Source organism: Helicoverpa zea, chromosome 9 (genome assembly GCF_022581195.2).
Source record: "Helicoverpa zea isolate HzStark_Cry1AcR chromosome 9, ilHelZeax1.1, whole genome shotgun sequence".
In the NCBI taxonomy this organism is placed as follows: domain Eukaryota; kingdom Metazoa; phylum Arthropoda; class Insecta; order Lepidoptera; family Noctuidae; genus Helicoverpa; species Helicoverpa zea.
This window is the reverse complement of record NC_061460.1, coordinates 7,610,544-7,617,567: the sequence shown is the minus strand read 5'-3', so window position 1 is coordinate 7,617,567 and position 7,024 is coordinate 7,610,544.

Below are 7,024 nucleotides of genomic sequence, written 5' to 3'. Positions count from 1 at the left end.
TACAAACTACATCTGTTAAGTACGACAACGAATGCATTATTTTACGATACCAGTTTCCTTGCTAGATAAGCGAAGAAAAATGAGCTTCTTAGCATTTATAGCAGTAAACTTTTGTTTTCTAAAATTCCGTGAATTTTCTTTATGTGAGCGTTGAGCGCGCTGCTGTGAGATTTCCGTCCCTACTTTTTGAGCGAGTTTACTACTAAGAATATGTTTGAGGGAACTTTAACATTTGTACATAATGTCTTGCCTCTTGTAAGAATTTAAAATATGTTTTTGTATTTTAAAGTAGACATTTTACCTTAAGAACAGACAGAGGATGTTTTACTTTAGAAAAATTACTGAGCATATCTGCATAGCTAAATTCGCCCGCATTTAAATGCAATAATAATTTATGCATATCGCACCCCAGACTCTTCACTTACCTAAGAATCGAGATATATTTTTAGCTGAGAAGTTATGAAAGTCGAGGCGTTAGTGAAGTTTGGGATACAATGTGTTCTTATTAGCAGTGCGACGGGGATTGTAACTACTCAATAAGTACGTGACGCTCGTACCGAGAGGCGAGCTGGCGAACAAAGTAAACAAAGTTTTATTTGTGTACACAACACGTTCGCAGACCTGTGGCACCTGTACGGATGCACCTACATTTGAAAAACATTAGTTTGTGGACGCTTTTATGGATTGAAACTTGTGTCTTTTGCTGTCATAAATGTGCAAAATTTCTGATGGCAATGTATGTGTGTTCGTAAGCGGATTAATATTCTTCATAAGCACCCATCATGTTACCATAAAATTCCACTATGTAGGTAGTAAAGTTGAAAATAAAATCTGGTTGACAAAGCGTAGTAGCTTCGTTAAGCACGGCGTACCACGCGCATTATTTTTCACTAGTAACGGTATACAAACTTTTTCATATTTTCACTGACGTTTTCCTCGTGTTGGTGCGACCAATCCCGGATTTTAAGGGCTCGACTTTAGTAATAAATGTTCCTGTGTCCTCTTTACGTCTATTCACTGTCAATTTACCTTCCGTTTGAGGGGACTGTCACGTGTCTCGTCTAGTTTATTAAGTAAAACTGATCCACTCAAATTCATTTCAGGATTCTTGAGTATTTTTTAGCTTTTAAAGATTTAACACGAATATTTAATTTTAAGTAGAGTGTAGAGCCAACGCTATATTAATTACCCATCTGCTATAACAACTCTGGATGCGCGCTCAAAGAAATGAAAATATTCAATTTGAATATCCCATTAAACGAAGATCTACGTGAGCCGAGTTTAGAGCGTCCATTATCGTTATAACAATTTAGTTCAAAAGGAATTAATTACCTATGCAAAAGCTTTTCCATTATTTGAAGACCTGCAACTGGCAACTAAACAGAGTACTCAGAACATGTCTTTGCCATGAGCTCAAAAACTTAATGCTTTGTAGATTAAAAATAACTTACTGAGCTTCGTTGCTCATGTTTAATAGAAGAATCAGTTATGACCATTTGCAAGATGGAAATAATAGTACAAAGTGTCTTGGTGAGTAAAACATCCAGAAGTTGTGTTTGAGTATTACGTGGCATGTCGTAACGCTGTGAATAAAATATTCTTTAGTTCGTGTAAATGCAAATGTTTTGTTACAATTCTAGACGTTATAAACTATGTTCTTAGATCTAGTAAATATATATATCTACCGTTATCACTAACATTTACTTTCTTCTTTCAACAATTCCATTGGATTATTGCGGCCAAAGTAATGAGTGCGTCGTGATTCATGGTACTCGCTTACATATGGTACTCCAGCTATCTTACGTGCTTCGAAAAACATATCGCTCCGTTACGCCTCGTAATTTTCATCGTACGTACAAGTTACAGAGAAATCCGGAATTTTGCCCACCAAACGATAATAACTGATCAGCATGATCAACTTTACGCTGAATCATTAGAGTTGATTAGAACTGGATTGTGGAGACTGCAGTTGTGTTTGTAGCTGATCATTTAAAATTAGCGATGGACACGATCAATTTAAAGTTAGAGACATCCTTATTAGCACGATTGCAGTCCATTTATCACAATTGATTGGTCGCAGGTTTCATTAGACATCTTGGAGGACAAACTCTCCAATTGCGGTAGTTGCCGCACAACTTTCCTGAATTATTAGTTGGCGCCGCAGCTATATTTATCGGTGCTCGTGACGTGACTGAAATATCTGTGCTTTCGTATTTTTACTTGTACCTGTACGAGCTTAGAAGGGTTTTTATTCTCACTTGCTACGGTGCAGATATTTCAAGTCATGTTTGACATTTTTAGAGGGATTTGTATTTGAGTTGTTGCAATTTGTACCTTCCTACCGTGTTTTTGTACTTGTGTCGGTAAATAAATATTGAAGGTGGGTTCCCTCAAACTCGCTATGAATCAGATGGCCGGCAATATAGGTAATAGCAGCGAGGCGCTCGGCTGGCCGATGAGTTACACTCGCAATTTTGTTGAATAATGAATTTTCCAGACCGCGAGCTGCCCCGTCCTTAGCAGGGAAGGCGTTCGCGTCGTCCTTATACAAATTTACAACATTTAAAATGAAAATCCACTGATTTATTTCAAGCTTTAAATTGCAGAGCATTGTAGATCTTCAACAAAGAACAAGGAGGGGTTTTGTCAGTGTCGCCTCCACCCTTTACAGCGAGTGAAAATTATGGTTGTTGTAAGTTATCTATTTTGTGATGCACGTGTGCATACTATGAAATACTGCGAGTGTTCTATAATAAGCATTTCCGGAAAGTCAGCTTCCGAGTTGTAATCCATTAGTGTAAATGTTTTTATTTCGTCTCGTTAGTTAATTTGTCTTTGGTAATCAAGCAAAATCGTTAGCAGCCTTTTCATAAAATTAATTGTTTAAAGATCAAAGTCGATGATGTAAAATCAAGTTGGAGCAAACTTTTAGAAATTCCTAAATCTTTGGAATGAAGCTCGTTTAATAAGTTTCGTCACTCGCTTCAAAACAGATTAGACATTCTTTGTAAATTCAATGTTCAGGCTTGCAACTACAAGACTAGTCTCACTGTGAAATTTTTCATGCTACGAGAACATTCCGTAATCTAAATCCTACCTCACGGCACTTCTATCTCAGTTCCAGTTTGGACTTTGATTGATTTGATTGACTGACTTCACTTTATCTCAGTTTTTGCCGACAGAGACTTTACTGAACAATGCTGATTCTTAGTATTGCTTTCATTCATGCTCTTCACATAATCATGTGGTTTTAAATACAGCACCAAAGGTTTCACAGAAAGTGCTACAGATAAAAGATTGCTCTTGTAAGCGAGGGACTTCAATGCCGCAAATCAACGATGCAATGGAGCTAAACGTAAAACGAGGACGGAGGGTTGTCATACAATAGTGCACAGTGGTGTGACTTCAGAGAGTTGGGCATATTAATTGGACGGGTTTGCATCTCACTCCACACGTGTTAAGCTTGGAATACACGAGCCAGCCAGCATAGTAAGATAGAGGCATTAGCGAGCAATAAGCTCGACACCGCCGTCGCGTAAACAGCATTCCTAAGATTTATTGTAGGCATTCATTAATTATCGCTGTAGGTGTAATGTGAATTATAGGATTGTCTGTTAATGCGTGTGTGAATTATATATAAAAAAAAATACAAATTAGAAAAAAATACGAGTAAAACTACTGAACATATAAATAATTCAGAGATTCTTCACATACTTTATTATGATGAGCTACATTCCATGTATTCCGACCATTGCTAAACACCTAAGTGGAATGCTCCGAGCCGCTGTTATTTCGCACAAAGGTACGTGATATATTACAGGACACAGGTGGATTGATTGAGAGGTATGTGTAGCGATCGCGCAGATTGTTTGTATGCCAATAGCTAATATTGCTCCTGTATACAAACGCTTCATTGTATTTTCCGGGCGTTTTGTGCACCCCATAAATTGTAAAGTGTTTACGAATGACACAAAACCGTTAAGTGCGCATCCGTATAAACAGAACGTACGGTACTTAAACAATTTTGTAATGAGAAAATTCTTAGGTCATAAAAACTCTTTGGAACATTCACAAGCGCCATCGCTATTTCGCTGATCCACCGTTAAGAATAAGAAAGCCATAAAACAACAAAGCAAACCCTACGGCTTTGAAGCTGAATGTGGAAAATATAGCATAAATTCCACAGAAGCAAATACGTTTACTTACCATAATACTTGTATTAAAGTACGAATTATGTTCATCGTTTAATTTTTATAAACGACCAAGTCGTTAGACATCCAGTTTTATGTGGTTAAGAAATGACATCGTTATTTTCATTTCATTCTTCACTAGGTATTCGAGTTTCGAGTTTCAAATTCGAGCAAAATTTGGACACGTATAATAACTTAGAACATACAATAATTTATAGAAGGTTCTATTTATTAAAATTATATTCAATATCGTTAATGTAGAGAGGCCAAATGGACACCCCGATGGGATTGAATTTTTATGTGAGTATAATAATAATCCCAGCTGCTCGAATATCAACCTAAATGATTCATTAATAATTATTAAAAAGAGAAAGTTCTTTGTTTATTGGTTCATAAAACATTCAATTAACTTCTGATTTAATTGTCTATGTCTTAGCTTTAGTCGTATTCTTTTTATCAAATACATTAGCCTCCAAATAGGCTTTATTTGTGACGTGACGGGATCACTATAATACTGGATACCGTTTTCCTCCAAGTTTCGCGCTTTCTGCAAAATGTGCAGTTGGATTTTTGTCTAAAATATCAAGTTTCAAGATGTTGTACCAGCATGCAGCGCTTGTGGTGTCTCCCAGGGGGATTTAGTTCGGAACCAAGACAGAGTTTTCAAAATATTTTAGATGTTCATTTTATAATGGAATATCTCTGTATTGATCACTATGAGACTTTCTAAAGTAAGAAGAATGGTGAAAGTTAGTCAACATGTTGGCTTATTCTTCACATTACAGATGCCAATTCTGTTACTAACCAACAAAATCCAGATCTAAGTATAAATATGTCTTATATCTCACGAACGTGGTAATTCTGAATCACACGACCTTTCGTGTTAATATCGTCTATTCAGCCTTAAAAGCCGATCTAATTCAATGATCCAATATTGGGAGCTTGTCTTAGAATATGGGTTGTCACATCCCGCCGCGCGAGGGTTGATGAAATCTTCCTAATTCCAATACTGAGCCGCAACAAAGTCTCCGTACACCGACCTCAAACCTTTATCCTCTTTATTTTTGCACAAAACATAGAAACATTTTTTGTGGGGTCAATGCAACACCGGGCAATATGACCTCTTTAATCATTTACGATGTTAGGGGTATAATTTGAAAGTATTCAATCAGAAATCTTCGTTCAGTTGTAGAAGATTTTGATTGTAAGTAAATGCTGATTACTCTGAGGTAAAATCAATCAAAATGATTGAACATTGGAATATTTAAATATTGTTAATAGGCAAAAATTTAAAAACAGTTGTTTTGATATTTGAATATTAATTTAAATGCAAATATCACATTGTTTTGTACATTATTTTCGATCATTCTTTCAAACAAGGAAATTATTAACAAATTAACGAGCTAATTGACGAAACTGTTTCAAAATAGCTCTTATGGATAACAAAGCATGCACTGGTAAATACCGCAGACATTCCAAATGAATTTATTCAGCTCTCTCGCGTCGCCGCTACAATGAATGTTCTGTTTCAACTTACAATCCGGGAGGAGGAAAGCTTGCCAAACGGTCGTTCGCAAGAAAAGTTAAATTGTATTGAAGCTCACTAATGTCCTCGGAAAAAGGCTCGGCCATTTATTATCTGCATCTGAGTTTATATATACGCTGTGTTATGAAGGGATGAATGTTAGCGAGCAAGTGTGGGCATCCCTCGCTGGCGACGGATATAGCGCGTCTATATGGGCCATCGCGTTCATATCCCGGCTGCGACCAGAATACACGACCTTTACTTACAAAGCCTGCATGTACATCGAGGGAAAATCCATTTAAATGTTGATAGAATTAACAAGCGCTTTGACCTTTATAAATGCTTCGCAGAATTCATGTTTATCGAGAGCTATTCCAGAATGTTCTTTCACATAAAGGCACCATCAGAGCATGCATGCTTTGCAGCTAGTCAACAAAAACGTTTCCACAGTCCAATCGAGTGGGGTTGTGGCCAGTGGGCGGACCTTAAACTAACTGAACTGAACTGTACAGCGCCAATTCTGAACAACGTTTTAGGGGATTTTTGTTAATTGCTTTTGCTTTTTGATTTTGCAGGAGTTCCATTGAAATAACTTAAACGATGTCTGTTCACAAATCGACCACGGTGGTCATGTGAATTTGTAAGTTATTCTTTCTACCGTAGAGTTTTAGTCCGTTTGCCTTCCCTATTTGTGGTTCACGTCTTTGCGGAAACTAATAGTTGGGAAACCGAGTAGAACGAACACGGGAAAGTAATAAAAAGTGAAATAAATAACGTCATTAAAGTTATTCTGTTATTTTAGTTACCGGCGAACTAAACCTTCTGTAACGTATAAAATGAAGTCAAAGTTATTTGTTACTGAAACTTGCGAGTATTTCACAGTTCTCTCCAAGTGCTCGGCTTCAGTCAATGGAGTGTGAGCTTAATATGAAGACTTTGCTGACAAACAACTTGGTTCGAGAACGTGTCTTACTGTGTTTGATACTTCATCAAACGCGAGTATCGGCACTAAAAGTTTTAAATTACTTTTGCTTGGCACTTTATTTAGGAAGATACGATTAAATTCAATACAACAGTCTCTGATTTAAACATAAAAAATATAATTTAATGGTTTGTGACGAATTTATTACTATATTAACGTTTGTAATACTCAGAAAGTTAAATTAAAGACGCGAAGACTTGCCGTAAAATGCTACGCGCTACGGTCTCGCTACGTGATTGCTACGCTAAGTCAATTGCTACGGTGTTTCGTCGGATGTTGTACCTGGTGAACGGTGGCGACTCGAAAAAAAGGAAAACAGCTTACTCG